This window comes from Bison bison, unplaced genomic scaffold (genome assembly GCF_000754665.1).
Source record: "Bison bison bison isolate TAMUID 2011002044 unplaced genomic scaffold, Bison_UMD1.0 scf7180017864032, whole genome shotgun sequence".
Taxonomy (NCBI): Eukaryota; Metazoa; Chordata; class Mammalia; order Artiodactyla; family Bovidae; genus Bison; species Bison bison.
The window spans coordinates 1,014,231-1,014,514 of NW_011494604.1; the positions used below are offsets into that span (position 1 = coordinate 1,014,231).

Sequence of the window (284 nt, forward strand, 5' to 3'; positions counted from 1 at the left end):
GTGGCAGCGGGCAGCGAGGAAGCCCGGGGGCTCCCTCCCCTCGGCCCGCAGTCTCCGCAACCTGGTTCCAACTTGTCAGCGCCGCTGGGCCCCTACCCTTCTACCCACCCGAGTTGCTGAAGTTTGCAACTTGCAGCCCCAGCCCGCGTAGGCGAAGCGTTCGGGACTCCAGGGACTCACCTCCGGGTTGCTGGCGCAGGTGCCGGGCTCCAAGCGGCTCCCGGTTCCCGGCGGCGGGGAGCGGCAGAGGGGAACCGGGAGGACTCGCGGCCCGTCTGGGAATG

General features: G+C 70.8%; 1 protein-coding gene across 1 annotated transcript in view; it reads right to left on the reverse strand.

Moving 5' to 3' along the window:
* SEMA5B (sema domain, seven thrombospondin repeats (type 1 and type 1-like), transmembrane domain (TM) and short cytoplasmic domain, (semaphorin) 5B) overlaps positions 1-264 on the reverse strand; it is a 124,498-nt gene extending 124,234 nt beyond the window's left edge. The window contains exon 1 of the mRNA XM_010834267.1: positions 181-264. The gene's annotated coding sequence lies outside the window, so the exon portion shown is untranslated. The remainder of the gene's footprint in view (positions 1-180) is intronic.
* Between the last annotated feature and the right edge of the window lie 20 nt (positions 265-284).